The sequence below is a fragment of the Phacochoerus africanus genome, chromosome X, assembly GCF_016906955.1.
Source record: "Phacochoerus africanus isolate WHEZ1 chromosome X, ROS_Pafr_v1, whole genome shotgun sequence".
Taxonomy (NCBI): domain Eukaryota; kingdom Metazoa; phylum Chordata; class Mammalia; order Artiodactyla; family Suidae; genus Phacochoerus; species Phacochoerus africanus.
The window spans coordinates 117,467,928-117,484,709 of NC_062560.1; the positions used below are offsets into that span (position 1 = coordinate 117,467,928).

Genomic DNA, 16,782 nt, shown 5'->3' on the forward strand with positions numbered 1-16,782 from the left:
GATACTAGTCAAATTTGTGTCTGCTGCACCACAACGAGAACTCCTTGAAGGAAACTTCTTATTCAGATAAAAGCTGTTTCCAAAAAACCTAGAATCAGCATCACATTTAATGGTGAAATATTGAATGCTTTTCCCTTTAGAACAAGGGGGAAATGGCCACTTTCACCGCATCTATTCAGAACTTTACTGGAGGTACTAGCCACTGCAATAAAGCAAGGGGGAGAAAAAGATCAGCAAGGAAGAAATGAACATCTCCTTATGTTTACATCTCATGAGGTGTGTATAGAATATCACAAAGAAGGTACAAGTAAATTACTAGAACCACTTTATATCATTTTAGCAAGGTTACAGGATAAAAGGTGAACATGTAAAATTGCTTGTATTTTTATATAAAGCAGCTCCAATTGAAAATTAAAATGAAAGCAATGCAATCTAGAACAGCAACAAAAATACCGTATTTCTAGGAGTAAATCTAACAACAGATAGACAAGACCTCTACACTGAAAACTACAAACCACTGCTGAGAGAAATTAAGACCTGAATAAATGGAGACATTTGCTATGTTCATGAATTGGAAGATAAAATATTTTAAAGTTGTCTGTTAATCTCCAAATTGATCTACGGATTCAATGCAATTGCAAACATGATGCCACAATGCTTATTGTTGAAGAAACCAATAACCTTATTCTCTAAATGTATATGGCATTAAAAGGATCTAGAACCGTGAAAGCAGTTAGAAAAAGAACAACAAATTTGCAGAAATACACTACCTTACTTCAAAGATTACTGTAAAGTTACATTACTCAAGACAATATAGTACTGTCATGAAGATTAATGAAATAGAGTCCATACAAAGATGCACATTTATTTAATTTTTGAAAAAGCCACTAAAGCAATCCAATGTTGAAAAGAATATCTTTTCAACAAATGGCAGTGGGAAAACTGGCTATTCATATGGAAAAACAATGAAACTCAGTCCCTTCCTCAGATTGTAAACAAAAGTTAATTTGAGCTTGATCATTGACCTAAATGTAAAATAATGTATATGACATATTTATACTATGGAATACCACTTAGTATATCCAAAAAGGACTATATTACTGATACGCATAATATAAATGAATCTCAAAAATTATTATGCTGAATGAAAAAAAAAGCCTTACACAAGAGGATACAATATATACCATATGATTACACTTACATGAAGTTCTAGAACAGGCAAAACTAATCTACTGCGGGATAAAATCAGAACTTTGCCTCTAGTGGGGGTATGGGTGGGATGTGACAGGAAATGAGGCATTAGGGAAATGACTGGAGTGATGGTAGCATTTCTATATTTTGATAGAATTTTAGGTTACGTGGTATATCCCTTTATCAACACTCATTAAATTTCTGCATTTCATTTTACATAAATTTCACTTTAAAAGAACTATAAACAAACATTTAACTCTGGTTGATGAAACGCATTCTGTAAATGTTTCCTGATGAAGTGAGTTAATATCTGCCACTTATTTTGAAATGCGTTACAGAAAATAAGTTGAATTGATTGGTGGATAGATATGTGATAAAAGCAGGTACCGTAAACTTAATTCTAAAATCTACACAATATGTATATTCACACTCACAGTATAATTCTTTCCATTTTTTGTGTTGTACGTCAAAGATTTAACTGTAAAATGTTGGTAAAAATCAAACAAACAGATAGGAATAGATATGTATGTTTATAATGATAAGGAATTGTCTCCCAGCTATATCATTGAGTGAAAAAACATCAAGGTACAGATGCTTCCATTTGTAGAACACGTGTGTGTGTGTGTGTGTGTGTGTGTGTGTGTGTGTAGACAAGAAAGCATTAATGGTGCTTGTGTTGTGGCTACTTCAAGGGGTATGGACTGGGATTAGAGAAAGACTTACATTTCATTGTATACCATTCTGCACTATGTGAAATTTTATTCTCATGATAATGTATTACTTTCTCAAAAAAGACTTATGTAAAAACCTAAAAATAAGGAAAATGATAAAAATAAAAATCTCCTTATCATCTCTATTTAATGAGCTAGCAATGAACAAAGCTTATTAGGAGACTAAGACCTGGAATCCAACAAGGTCGTGCCTGTGCTATTCATCTGGGCAGGCAGGTAATCAGCTTCAGGAAGATCAGTGTACACATACACACCTGCATGGATTTTAGGCAAGTTATTTAAATTCCCTGAGCCTTTGTTGCTCATCTCTCAGAATAGAAAGAATAATAGAGGGCTGCAACATTTAACTAAAAGGCATATTCAAATTACATGGGTAGAGGAAGGTCTACTTAGAAGGTCTTAGCCCCCATGATAATAAACCAAAATAGAGTGGTAAATTTGAATTGCTGGACTTCAATAAAATCTGGTACATTTCTTTAAAAGAGCCACCATAGGAACCCAAATGCTCAGGAAATCATTGATAAACGTCCAGAATAAATTTATTAACTGGAGGGACTGCAGCATCCTACAAGTGCAGGTAACAAGGCTTCAGTTCATCCTTAACGAATACTTGGTATCTGAAAGCCTGGGAATCTTTCCTCGGGTGGATCCAAGTCACATGCCTGGTTCCCTGCCTTAATACATTTATTAAGGCCAAGAAGTACTCTTTGGTGTTCTAAGACTCGGCTTCCAATGTGTGTGGGGGGGCAGGGGGAGGGGGTCTCCACCCCACCAAAGAAGAACACCGCCAGGGTGTCTGAGAATTTAGCTCAATTCTGACACTGTTTCTACCAGGGATAGCATTAGATACCACAGGTTAAGGCTTCAGTCCTGCAAGACTGCCCACCACTCCCCTGCCCTGCCCTAAACTCAGACACCAGCCCCAAGTCTAGGTTCTGCACTTCTGACAGAAAGGCTATAAATCAGATGTTCCAAAGATGCCTTCCTTGGGTTTCATTAATTTGCTAGAGTGGCTCACAAAACTCAGAAAACACTGTGCCTACTAGGTCAGCAGTTTATTATAAAAGGATATAATAGGAACAGCCAAATGGAAGAGATGGATAAGCAAACACAGGGAAATGGCACAGAGCTTCCATGCCCTCTCCAGGTGCCACTCTCCCCAAATCTCCACATGTTGGTCAACCCAGAAGCTCTCTGAACCCTGTCCTTTTGGGGTTTTATGGAGGCTTCATTACATAGGCATGGTTGATTGATCTTTGGCCATTGGTGATTGAACTCAACCTCTAGCCCCTCTCCCTGCCTTGGAGGTCTGGGGGTGAAACTGAAATTTCCAACCCTTTAATCACGTGGTTAGCTCCTCTGGCAACAAGCCCCCATACCTAAGTGCTTTACAAAAGTCACTTCAGGAGTTCCCATCATGGCTCAGCGGAAACAAACCTGACTAGCATCCATGAAGACGCAGGTTCGTTCCCTGGCCCCGCTCAGTGGGTTAAGGATCCAGCATTGCCTTGAGCTGTGCTGTAGGTCGCAGATGTGGCTTGGATCCAGAGCTGCTGTGGCTTTGGCGTAGGCCAGCAGCTATAGCTCTGATTCGACCTCTAGCCTGGAAACCTCCATATGCCATGGGTGTGGCCCTAAAAAGACCAAAAAAAAAAAAAGCCACTTCATTAATATAACAAAAGACATCTTTAAGCTCTGATCACATCTAGGGTTTTGGTAGCTGTGAGCCAGGAAGTATGGCTGAAGATCAAACATATATATAAGTATACTTTGGTCATCTGAATGAGTAAACTATATTTCTTATAAATTAGAGTATTACAAACACATTAAAATTATAGAAAAATTTCATTAAACTATTAATACCATTCTGGTACTTAAGGTTTAATCATCATCGTTCTAGAAAAAAATATTCAAAAAATTATCTCTTTAAGGTTTCAGTTTTATAAGACTTATTCAGCTACTGGAAGGTTGTAGGGATATGACACAATGATTGTGGCATATTCAAAATGCACATACATATCTGGCTCAGATTTAATCATATATTTCTATATCTGGCTTTATACAGAGGAGAAAGCAAGGTCGTGGGTAGGGAGGAGAAGGCAAGTAGCTTCTGTTCTCATGGATCTAATAATATACTGTGGTATTCCAGAATTTGAGTGTTTTCACTGGATCAGTGTTTGATTAATTCAGCAAATATTTATTGAGAGCCTGCCTATTATGGGCCAGACACTATCATAGGCAGAGGAGGAAGGTGCTGTGAAAGAAAAATAAGAGTCACGGTTTTGTGGAGTGGGCACTCCCACAGGGGAAGATAGCTAAGACACAAGTAAAGCTATATCTACAGGAAGACAACTTTAGATAGTGTTGACTTCTGTGAAGAAAAGAGAACGGACATGAGAAGGACTTAAAGTGAGGAAGGCCTCTTTCTCTAGAGTGGCCCGGGAAAGCCTCTGTGAGGAGGTATCCTATCAGCTGAGCCCTGAGTGATGAGAAAAAGGAAGCTACATGTGGATTTGGGGGAAGACACTTCCAAGGGAAGGAACCATAAACAGTAAGGGCTGGTGCTTACATATCCGTGTGAGGACTGATTTACATGCCAGTTCCTGAGTTCTCATGCCACTGTTCTGGTTCAGTAGATCTGAGTTGAGCCCCCAGATCTGCACTTTGGCAAACTTCGTGCCCATCCTAAAGCATTTCTGATTCTGGTGGTCTATGAACCACATTTTGAGAAACAATTCTTGGGCCTGCTTCTTGGTGTATGGGATGAGTTTTCATACCGAGGACCAAGATAGGTTGGGGAATCCAGAGCTTTGGGCCTAGAGAAACTGTTGCAGGAAGGGAGTGTGCAAACCTCTTCCAGGGCCCGAGAGTGTGCTCTTGTCTACTGTGCTCAGAAATGAATTATCCAAGGAGACACATGTGCTCACAAAACAAAAGACTTTATTGAGGGAGCTCCCTCTGTGGCACAGCGGGGTAAAAAGCTGGCGTTGCTGCGGCTGTGATGTGGATTGCAGCTGTGGTTCAGATTTGATCTTTGGCCTGGGAACTTCCCTTGGCTGCAAGTGCAGCCAAAAAAAAAAAAAAGACTTCATTGGGAAGGGGCAGCCAGGCAGAGAGCAGCAGGGTAAGGGAACCCAGGAGAACTTCTCAGCCATGTGGCCCACAGTCTCAGAATTTATGGGAATGGGGTTAGTTTGCAGGTTGTCTCTGGCTAGTCCTCCTGCTTGTGCTCATGTTTGGTCCAGCCCTGATGGAACACACATCTGTCAGTCAAGATTGATTCCAGCATGAGAGTTTCTGGGAGGTTGGCAGGACATATTATGGGTTGGTGTCTCCTCCCTCCTTTTGGCTCCTTCTGAATTCTCCCAGTTAGTTTTCAGCAGCAGAACCGTGTTCCTTATCAGGACCTCCTGTTTTGAGACAACTCACACAAGCAGTTATTACCATGCCTGGCCAAGGCAAATGCTTCAGTCAATGGTTCGCTAACAAAATGATCCATAGAATCTTGTAAACTAAGAGGCACAGGCAATGGAATAGGCTGCCCAGGTGGAGTCTTGTACGTTTGTTATTCAAGGCTAGAGAGGGGATGCAGGTAGGGAGATCAACAAAGGTGAGGTGGTGCAGGCAGTGGATCTTGTCAGACCATGTTCCAACTAGCAGAAATCAGTAAACCAGTGACATATGCAAGAGTTGAAGTCTGTTCCTACTGCAAGTTGCTCACTGCCTGACTTCATACTTCCTGCTGTTTGGGGGTGGCCCTGAGCTCATGGGTGTCGATCGAAGACAGAAGGACTTCAGAAACCCATGGGAGTACTCTGTCTCTAAGGGAGAAGAGGGTTGAGATGCTCCATTGTACCTCTTGCATTGCTTTATCTCACCATTAAAAACAGCTGAATGTTGACTGAGAGAAACTTGAGTAGGGAGGAGATGCAATCTACTTTTTATTTCCAACCCAAATGATGATAATGAGCTTCACCACATTCTAATTACTGATTTCTGCCTGGAGGAACATCTTGGCTTTTCCAATTAACAATAATTTAATATGTTATTGCTTATCCTTTGTTCTTTTTCTTTGAGCTCATCCAATTACCGCATACTGCTTTTGTTTTCCTAGTCCTAAACACTAGTTTTATTATTTTTTTCTTACTAAGATTTTTCTTAGATCTTGTACTAATTATAAAGTACTTCCAGTTGTATTTAAAATCATGGTTAAATGCTTCATGGGCTGGGGAGGGGGTGCAATAAAAGAGTAGGTGAAGTATCATCTCTTTGTTACTTGGGAAATAATGCAAGTTAGAAAACACCATTTTGAAAATTTTAAACAAACCATTTTTATCTCTTCAAACTATTATCAGCTCAAGGTATAGCAATTTAAAGTAAATTGCATCTTCTTTGCAAATCAGTGGCTTAAAAGCAACCCCCTTGGTTGATTGAATAATCGGTTCCAGAGCTATTCTGCACTTTCCTGCCTTTTGTAATAGCGTGGGACTCAAACCATCTAAAGAACACAGTGGTTTCATCACAGTCTTAAAATATTTTAGAAAGAAACTAACCATGGGCACGAGATTTCCCCAAATGCTACCCTGCCAATTTTTTTTTTTTTTGGTCTTTTTAGGGCCACACCCAAAGCATATGGAGGTTCCCAGGCTAGGGGATGAATCAGAGCTATAGCCGCTGGGCCTCGCCACAGCCACAGCAAGGTGGGATCCGAGCTGCATCTGCAATCTACACCACAGCTCATGGCAACGCCGGATCCTTAACCCACTGAGCAAGGTCAGGAATCGAACCCACAACCTCATGGTTCCTAGTCAGGTTTGTCAACCACTGAGCCACGATGGGGACTCCCTACCCCACCAATTTTTATTGAGTAGTAACTATCTGCTAGGCATTGTAATTAGTGTCAGTGCTTTGCAATCTGTACTTCATAATTAACTGTATCACAATTGTAAACTTCTTGAAGGCAGAAAACTTACATCATGCCTTTGTTGGCCCCCATAATATCAAGCAAAAAGTTAGTGTCCGAGGGGGTTTCAGCACCATTTTCAGCGCCATTTCTCCTTCAATGCACTAGCCACATTTGTGCCCTATGGCTTTCTCTGTGTATAAAATCCAATAAAATTAATCTTTTTAACCCAACTGATCATCTGCAACTGCACTGAGATCATGCTTTGTACCTTCTGTGGGCTCTAACATAGGCTTACTGATCTGACGGGAGAAAAACACGAGTATAAATTAGACACATTTCTAACAGTTTTTCCAGTCTCTATTAAAAAATTCTAGAGCCTAGTGGCCAAAGGACAATTTTCATGACCACTCTATTAACAGAACTCATCAGCTTTATTTCACTGACTTCATTTATAGGATTTCTAGTCTAATAGAAAAATGTAATCTCTGAGCCATTTATTACTAGAAGAATACACTTTTAATCAGATTGTGTACTTTGAAAAACATTATACACATTGGAATATCCCAATTACTTACCCTTCCCAAGGGACTGGGCAGTTTGCCCCACTGCAATAAATCATTGCCTTGTACAAATAAATTATTAGCAATGTGTCTGTTGTGAGCATTCGCATCCCATTCAAATTTGCTAAAAAGCCCTTCAGTTGATTTGTGCTTATGTAAGAGAATGTGTTCTAAATGTTGATCTCGCTCTGGCTGTAAAAATGTGGACTAGGCAGAGAATAGCGGAATCAATTTTGAACTTGAAACGAGAAGAACCAGCTCTCGGCCTAACCCCATCACTTATTAAGTAACCTTGGGCAAGTCATCTTCCCTCTCTCCAGCTTCGATTTGTCCCCGTAAAATGGGGCTGACACTGCCAGTCCCCCACGTCTCAGGGCTGTGAGGGGGTACGAGCTTTGTAAGCAGTGGAGCACAATGCACATTCAAGGGCTGGTCACCATACCATAGCCAAACAAATTCCTTTACCTTGGACTGTTCTTTATGGACTGAGCATACATTTTTCCCGGGAGAAATCCGAGTTTCTAAATGAATAAAACTGAAAGCCATACTGACTAAAGCATGTTCTTCGCAAGGAACTATCGTCCAGCTCTCTCTAGAAACGTGCTCCCTCCCCCACCCCCGACTTAGCTACCTTATTTCCGCCCTGCACTTCCTTCCCACTCTTCCGGTTTCTTAAACTCCTTTCCGTTTCAAGCACTGCACCGTCATCCTGTCCCTACCGTGAAACAGTCCATGTTTCTGTTTTATGCTGCCTTTCTCTCTGTCCCTCCAGGTTTAGGATATAAGCCGACAAAGCAAACACACATTTCACTTGATTGTCTGGGTAAGGGTCTCCCTGTCCTAATTTTCTATTGCTGCTCTGACACATTATCACAAACGTGGAGGACTAAAACAATACAGAGGTATTCTCTGAACTGTATGTTCTAGAGGCCAGAAGTCTAAAATCAATTTCACTAGGCTGAAAGCAGGTATTGGCAGGGTTGAGCTGCTTCCCGGGGCTCTGGAGGGCAATCCATTTCCGTTCTCTTTCCAGCTCCTAGAGGGCTGCTGAATTCCTTGAATTCATTGGTTCCTGACTCCTTCCTCATGTCTCCAAGCCTGACAATTTCAAATCTCTCTCTCGCTCTCGCTCTCGCTCTCGCTCGCTCTCGCTCGCTCTTTGCTGAGGTTGTCACATTGTCTTCTGTATTTGGAGTAGAATCTGCCTCTGCCTCCCTCTCCTAAGGACATTTATAATTATATTCAGGCTCCATCCAGATAATCCAGGATAATCTCCCCATCTCCAGATTCTTAATTTAATCACATCTGCAAAGCCCCTGTTACTATATACGGTAACATTTACGGGTTCCAGGGATTAGGACCTGGATATCCTTGGCGACCATTATTCAGCCAATCACATTGTCCATTTGTTCTATGAGCTTCTTGAGGGCCTGTGCTCTTATTAGCCTTTAAACTCCTAGTGCATTCAAAGTAGCAAATTTTTAGCAAACATCCCCTGAATACATACAATTTTGTTTCCTCTCTGTACCAGGACTGTAAACTTCAAGGATGACTGTTCCTGTAGCTTCTTTCACAGCTCCCAGGGAGTCTACAGCAGCATAGATGCCTAGGAAATTCAATGCTCTCGAGGCACATGGCAGAGTGGAAAGGGATCTACAACCCACCCTGGTTATATCACTTACCAACAATGAATTTCAGGGCAAAGTCCATTTTACATCTCTGGAATCCTCTTTCTTCATGGATAAAATGAGAGGAGGCAACAGTAAGCTTCCCTGGTGGGAGCCCGAGCCCCCCACTTTTGACTCAGCATTTTTGCTTTTATCTGTTTTACATCACTATTAAGCTTTGGGTTTTTAAATTTATCTCTTACAGTCAATCTACAGTGTTTTGCCAATTTCTGCTGTACAGCAAAGTGACCCAGTCATATATATATATTCCTTTTTTATACAAAATTTTGCCGGAAAAAAATAAAAGATTCCCCTCCTTCAAAAACTTTGGAAAATGGCTGTCCTCATCACAGTCTACCCATGGGGATACTGAAACTCCCGCAGACTGCTTTGCCTCCTGAATTTACTTGCTCAAACCACTGCCTTGAAATTATTCTGTTGAAATCACTGCCTCAAAACCATTGTGTCGAAAGTCCACTAGGACCACTTGTGTCCTTTTCCTGGGGGTTGCTAAAATTCTCTCTTGTCTTAACAACACATGAAGGCCAACTGTGTCAGTTCTAAGATACCCCAAATATATGATCAAGGCATATTCCACTAGGCAAACCAAGATGTAATCTGCCGCATAGACCCATTGAATTGCAAACCACAGCAATCACTTCAGGAGAAGAGATAGAGGAATGCCAAATCAATCAATAAGCCAGGAAATTTACTGTATGCAATGTGTTGGGGTATACAAAATCCTCCTTGGAAGCAAAGATGGTGTCTTATTCATATTCATACACACACATTTATATTGAATACATGACACAGTATCTGCCCCAACGGGACTTATATCTCAGTATATTACATCCTATGCACAACTTAAATCTCCATCAGTAAGACAGCCAAACTGATTAGATTGACTGTAGGCCAATATTTGCAGTTAGTCAGATATGACTTAACCTTATCTCTCTCTCTCAACTTCATCACGGAGCTCCTTCTCGCTGCCACATACCGCAGAGATGGTAGTTGGAATTATCAATAAGGAAGATCTTAGCTTTTTTCCCATGTATTTCCATAGCTTTTCTGAAAAATAACATAAAATCCCAGCCTCACTTTGTTATATGAGAAAGAAGCTTGTTTATGTATTCTGATCACTTGCTGTCTGTGTGACCTTAAACAGGCCTTTCTACCCCTGTGCATCATTTTTTCCATCTGTAAAATGAGAAGATTCAGACTACATGATCTCTGAATTCCACTTCGATTCAAGGTTCTGTGATCTATTATTACAAGAGTAAATGTATCATTTTCATCCATTGAATTGGTTTTCCTAGCTGTCTGCCCCATTCAATAACTATTTACTTAATACTTACTAGGCGCAAGAATTTTACTCAGAAAGAAAAAAGAGCAGCAGGGAAGTGTTGATTCTCTTAGTGATTGATAATATTATTCATTGGCACAAATTGTGATTTCTGGATATTTTTTCCCAAGTCAACCAAGAGTAACCATGGCAGCAGAGGTTAAGTTGACTATTGCCCTATGGTAAAGTGTCAAAGTCTTAACAAATTCCTCCTCTGCAGCAATGATAAGGGAAGTAGGAAGCCATTCACTTCTGAAGCTCAATTAGTTAAACTAAGTGCAGTAAGCTGGGTAACTTCAATGGACTTTTCAGAAATCCTGTAACAGACCATTTAAGGGTGAAAGAGCAATCTGCTACCGACAAAATTAGATTACTATTCTTTAATGTCCTATTCCATCCATACAACTCAAAATCAATAGTCTGAGTTCTTGAGTAATGTATGTAGTAAGAAAAGATTAGTATGAGTTTTTGTTATGAAAGTTAAGTCTGGTCAATTTTTTAAATGATTAGGAAATTCCCATTGTGGCTCAGTGCATTATGAACCCAGCTAGTATCCATGAGGATGCAGGTTCGATCCCTGGCCTCGCTCAGTGGGTTAAGGATCTGGCGTTGCCATGAGCAGCGGTGTAGGTCGCAGACGCGGCTCAGATCCCACATTGCTGTGGCTGTGGTGTAGGCCAAAAAAAAAAAAAAATTAAATGATTAAAATCAGGAACGAATTTATTGTTTAATTGCATCATAACTAGTATAAGAAAAGATGGGTGGAAAAAATCACATGGTGTGTGAAAAATAAAGAATCATGAAAAAGTTTTTAGAAAGGTAGACAAATTTAGAAATACAACTCAAAAAAATCATGTGAGATGTAAATGAAATTAGGTACATTTGAACTGGTTATATTTTTAATTCCATCATGTTATACTGACTTTTTATTAGAAGGTATGTATTGGCAGTGTTTGTTAATGACTTGAACTGCTTCCCAGATAAAACCATTGGAAGATTGCTTATCAGTGTCTTAGTATGACACGTTAGAAGGGGCGACTCTCTGCATGCCTTTCATGCAGATTTTTCTGAACATCTCTTACAAGTGTCGAGCCCCTAATCCTTCCTTAGCTCCTCTTGTTCGCAACTCAAGCTTTTCAGAGAAGACCCAAGATCAAAGCCATGTTTGGTGAGTTCCCTCAAGGTCCTTTCCCTCCGCTTCTGAAGTCCTCTCTCTGTCCATTTACTCCCTCATTTTTTTTTTTGTATTTTAGAGAAAGAAACATCTCCCCACTTTTTTAAGTCAAATTCATCCTACAAACTCTTTGATCCCATTACTCTCCTCTGGTTCCTTCCTCCTTCTGAACCCACTTCCTATACTTCCTGCACTTCCATCTCTAACACTCATCTTCCAGCTAGGCTCCAGAGCAAAGCTTACCGACGGCTGGGTAGATATTTTCAGGTGAATGTTCCGTAGACTCCTTAAACTCAATGCTTTTAAAATTAAACTTGCCACAACCTTGTCAATCCCTAACCAATGTGCTGCCTCTCCCAATTCCCTCATTTGGTTTTTGGTTTCTGTTTTTTTTTTGGGGGGGGGGCAGATGAAGGAGTTTGGCCATGCCCTCTGCATGTAGAAGTTCCCAAGCCAGGGATCGAACCTGCACCAGTGAGCCAAGCCACTGCAGTGACAATGCCGCATCCTTAATCCACTGAGCCATGAGGGAACTCCCTCATTTCCTTTGATGGTACTACGAAGTTACTGTGTCACCTTGATCAGATCTTTTGTAGGTAGTCACCCAGTCCTATTAATTGTGAAACCGCAATATTGATGACATCTGACCTCGGCTTTGTGGTCAAGTTAACTTAATTCAAGCCCTCATTTTTTCCTAATTTTATACCAAAAGCCTTCTAAGTCGTCTTTCTGTTTCTTTTCTCATTTCTGTCCGTTCCATCCTTCATACTATCACCAGGCTAGTTTTTTTTTTTTTTAATTGAAGTAGTGTTGATTCATAATATTGTGTTAGCTTCAGGTATACGGCAAAAGAATTTAGTTATATTTTTTCCAGATTATTTTCCATTATACATTATTACAAGGTATTGAATATAATTTCCTGGGTTATACATTAAATCCTGTTGCTTATCTATTTTATGTATAGTAGTCTGTGTTTGTTAATCTCGTACTCCTAATTTTCCCTTCCTTCCTCACTCTCCCCTTTGGTAACCATAAGTTTATTTTCTACGTCTGTGAATCTGTTTCTGTCTTCTAGATAGGTTCATTTGTGTCATTTTTAAATTTTTTTTAGGGCTGCACCATGGTACATGGAAGTTCCCAAGCTAGGGGTCAAATCAGAGCTGTAGCCGCAGCCTTCAACACAGCCACAGCGATGCCAGATCCAAGCCACATCTGTGACCTACACTGCAGCTCACAGCAATGCTGGATCCTTAACCCACTGAGCAAGGCCAGGGATCAAACCTGCATCCTCATGGATACTAGTAAGATTCTTAACCTGCTGAGCCACAGTGGGAACTCCCATTTGTGTCATATTTTAGATTTCACATATGAGTGATATCATATGATATTTGCCTTTCTCTGACTTACTTCACTTGATATGATAATCTCTAGGTCCATCCATGTTGCTATAATTGGCGTTATTTTTTATGGCTGAGTAATATTCCACTGTATATATGTGTACCACATCTTCCTCATCCATTCATCTGTCAATGGACATTTAGGTTGTGTCCATGTCTTGGCTATTATGAATAGTGCTGTTATGAGCATTGGAATACATATATCCTTTTGCATTATGGTTGTATATGCTCAAGAGTGGGATTGCTGAAACATGTGGTAGTTCTGTTTTAGTATTTTGAGGAACCTCCATACTGTTCTCCATAGTAGTTGCACCAATTTACATTCCCACCAACAGTGTAGGGAGGTTCCCTTTTCTCCACACCACCAGGGTGATATCTTAATATACAGCTCTAATCATGTCACGCACCTTCTCAAACGCCTTTACTGGATCCACAGAGTAAAACTGACAGACTAAAATCTAAAGTAGTTAGCATGTTATTCCATATTCAGCAACATGGCCTGATCTTCCTATGGACCTTGAAAGTCGGATCGAGCTATTTAACAGCTCTCTGTTTGAGAGATGATCCCAGGACATTTTTGTCCTTGCAGACCTTGCATCTCTATCTCTCTCTACCTGCAGTCTTGTTCTCATGTCTGTTTATCAAAAATCAAGGCCGGTTCACCTTGCTTCGTTTTCCATTCAATCACCACTTGTTCTTATGACATTATCCTTACAGTTGCTATGTTCCTACAAATCCTGGTGCAGCAGAAGCACTTGTTTGAAGTCAACTGAATCAATACAAACTATGATGATGGCAATATCATAATCGGTTTCTCTGGGTTAAAAAAAAATGGTAGCGTATCAGTTGGTGCTTTGGTGTGGTTTAGCCTATTTGTGGTTTAGCTCTTTACTTGAAGTGTTTACTAATACCTCTTTTTTCTGGAAATGAATTTTTACAGTATAGTTGGGTCATGGTTTAGTTTGAGTCCATGGTTCTCATTGTTAGAACAGAAAACGTCAGTTCGATCTTCTTATTTGTACCCTTACCTTTCCAGCAATCTCCTTTTATTCCCTAGATCATGTCACCTAAATCACAACACTAAAGTCATGTATGCTCAAGGCTAACAGCTCAATGCATCCCTGGAGAAAGGCTGGCACAGGCTTTAATGGGAAAGAGTCATTTTGGCCAAAAACAGTAAGGGCAAACATTCCAAGTCATTGGAAAAGTTTAATTTTGGTTCGGCTGATCTGGTTCCAGTAAGAAGATACTACCATCACAATCTTGCTGCACTTTACAAATGAACTGAATTCAAATTCCCTTTGCTAAGTTCACGATGGTCTGTTCATAAGAATTATCAAAAAGTTTCCACACATGCAAACTGAATACTCTTGTATCCTCTCTATAATTCCCTGGACTCTGCGGAGCCCACAGAGGCAAAGGGTTTCCTGGAAATAGGCGGCTTCTCAGGATGCCAGTCAGTACATCTGAGTTACACCTTGCATTTCCCCAACTGTCAAATATGTCCTTTAGAAGTCTGCAATCACTGGAGAGGATATGGTTTTATTGTCCTAAATTTAAAGCATTCTTTTTTATTATCCTGGTCAATTAATCCCTTGGATGGTTATAATCCATTTTTAACTGTGTCTCTGATGTTATATTGTTCTGGTAATTTTACAAAGTAGAAAATTATGGGAAGGATAGGATGATTCTTTAAACTTGACAGGCTAATGTACAATTAAATCTATACAAATTTTCAATAAATTATCATTTGGAAATATATCAATTTTTTTAAAGCCGTGTATCCTTAAACAAAATCAAGCATCTATTCATTCCCCCTTTGGATTCCATAAGGAAAGAAATGGCCCATTCACTATTCTGAAATAATTTCTAGGTTCAATCTATGTATCTGAGCAAGGCTGACACCGCTAAAAACTCTTTTGCCAGTCATTGCCAAAGCTGCTTGTGCGCTAAAAAGAGGCTGAATAAATTCTCTAAGCTCCACCTTCAGCTCTCCATCACCCATTTTGCTCTGGTCCTGTATTTCGGGTTCCTGTTTCACTTCTTCATTCCTGGATTCTACCCATCTGCCTCACTCTCTTCTTTAGAATCCTTGGTTGGATTATATATTTATCTGGCTTCGATTATGGTTTCTCCCCCTGGATACTGTCATTCAACACTCTGTGTGCAAGGGCCAGACCCCTAGACCTCTAGGATTACAGCCCAGGCACAACACCCCATACGAGCTGATGACTGAACCAGTTCACAAGTTCTAGGGGCTTCCAGTCCTCATCTCTAAATTAGGAATAACACCTTTCCTGCCAATTTCCTAGGACCAAACAAGGCAACAGAAGCAGACACACTTTCCTAGCAAAGGAACATTATGCTTTTTGAAACAATAAAGACAAGCAAGTAACATTTTGAAAGGAATACAGCCTTTGACACTTTACAAAATGGCTAAGAAAATAATTATCTAAAACATAATGGTATCCCAGCAATTTCTAGTTTCCTCTGGCTCCTGGAACGTCCTAGAAAAGTTCATTATTCATGCTAACTGGCTGTTGCCATTTTTTACTTACAACTTCTGCCATTACGCCGTCACTCTGATTTCTTACATGCAGAAATGGCTGCCTTTATATTTCATGTCTTCTTTTCAATATCGAGGCTAATACAGCACGGTGACATGAAGGATAGCCAATCTACCACAGCATACACTACACCTCATAACATGATTCATCGATGCAGTTTTGATGGTGCAGTGTTCCTTGATTTGAAGTTCTGGAGGTCTATGATTTCGCTCTATATTAACTTTGAACGTGTCCTGTCAGTATCCTAAAGCACAGGAGCTTTGATGGAAGGGATGCTCTGTTTTAAGGGAGAAGGATCCTATGTTTAGTAAAGAGCTACAGTCTGTAGACTAATTCAATCCTTTTTCTTAGTTTTATGTCCTTGTTTACGTTAGAAATAACTGTCACAGCACAATTTACATAATATTGGCTTCACAAAATATTCCACTGCTTTCCCTTCATTTTCTTTTGGTAAAGAGTAAGGCTGAGTTAGTAAAGCTACCACCGAAAGCCTTTTAATTGAATGAGCGGTCTATAAAATGATCAATGGTCATGCTGAGGGCAATCCCATTTATGGCTTGTCCGCTTGCTTCTAGCTTTTGAAAAAAATCCCCCAGCACTTTCTGGGAGATTCTTTCTTCAAGTCTATGAGATATTCTCTTTGTTCTAGGACATCAACCATTTTCGTATCCCTCTAGCTCTAAAGTCATGTATCTACAGAGGAGTCAATTCTCTATTTTTAGCCCTGCTAATGGCCAATTTTCACACAATAGAGCAACCTGACCAAACAGTGACCTGAAACAGCACGTTAAGACAGATGACATGCAGCCTCGCCATTACAGTCCAGCATACTGGCTGTTAGAAGCTATATGTGGTAACAGTTAAATCTGGGCTGTTTAAAGATGGCACCCACAGCACAACTTTGGGAGAGTTATTTTCAGCTCAGTTTCACATAGACACTGAATTCCTGCTCTAGGACAATGGAGCGAGCTCTTTTATGGGCTGGGGTTGACATTTCAACTGATTGATACATATTTCTCGAGCCCTTGCCATGGCTGTCAAAGTGACTGAATTGTTTGGTTGAGTTAGAAGGCAAAAGCTGGGTTTTAGAGCACAAATTAAATTTATGAAGTGAAAAACTACAATGAAAATGCTCGGGAGAACACGGCTCTGAGATGCCTTAAAACATCCCCCAAACAGTGTGTCTGAAGAGCAGCCGGGGACAAGGGGCGGGGAGATAAGGGCGGAGCACCAGGCATTGGGTCGTT

General features: G+C 40.2%; 1 non-coding gene across 1 annotated transcript; it reads right to left on the reverse strand.

Annotated features, from left to right (window-relative positions):
* Positions 1 to 9,466: 9,466 nt before the first annotated feature.
* Positions 9,467 to 9,593, reverse strand: LOC125119023 (U6atac minor spliceosomal RNA). Its single transcript, XR_007132985.1, has one exon. It is a non-coding gene; the product is annotated as a U6atac minor spliceosomal RNA (small nuclear RNA).
* Positions 9,594 to 16,782: the final 7,189 nt, after the last annotated feature.